The sequence below is a fragment of the Bombus impatiens genome, unplaced genomic scaffold (assembly GCF_000188095.3).
Source record: "Bombus impatiens unplaced genomic scaffold, BIMP_2.2 scf_2593, whole genome shotgun sequence".
Lineage (NCBI taxonomy): Eukaryota > Metazoa > Arthropoda > Insecta > Hymenoptera > Apidae > Bombus > Bombus impatiens.
Window position 1 is genome coordinate 2926 of NT_179012.1, and position 854 is coordinate 3779.

The window sequence follows — 854 nt, forward strand, 5'->3', positions numbered from 1 at the left end:
GGGAAAAGAAGAAAATGTACAGACAGAAATTATTTCAAAAAATATATCAGATGATAAATGTGATTTGCTTTAGAAAAAAAAAAAAAAAATATTATCCACAAACTACATTAGGAATTTATCTATTTTAGTGAGGAGAAAGAGAAAGGATAGAGGAGTTGATCAATAGACTGTGGATTTTGAAGCGTTTATGAAAAACTTACAATTTTAATAAAATATTCAATGTAAAGTCTTTGTTATAATATTCAGATAGATAGATGAAAAAAAACTGAATTTGCATAATTACTCATGGCTTATTGATCAATCATGCGACTCGTTCAGAGATAACTCGAGTTGTAAAGGCGACAATTTATTAAAAATGGTATATCTGACGTACGATGCATTTGCTCATGTTAAACTATTTAAATAAATATAAAAATCACGCGAAAAAAAAATCTACTGAAAATAATGTTGAACTAGTTAATAATAATAAATCATATAGTGAAACACAAACCTTAAATCAAGATTTTAAGTTCAAAGAAAAAAAGAAAAAAAAAGAAGAAAGAAGTTGATAAAATGGCAGCAACATGTAGCAGCAGGCGAGAGAAAATAAGCCAAATTTCTAAAAAAAGAAACGATGCTCAAGAACTCGAAATTTCTCGAGTGGATATGCTAAACAACGAATTTAATGAACAGTTGAAAGAACGTGAAACAGCAATAGAAGACTTACATCAAATGTTAAAGCATCAATCGGAAATTCATAAAGTTACCTTAAATGAAGTTACCTTAAATTTCGCGTTTTATGTTTTCTTGAAACTCTTCTGCTTCTGATTAATATTCTCTGTTCCCTGTATTACTTTCGTTAATTTGGCTTTTCA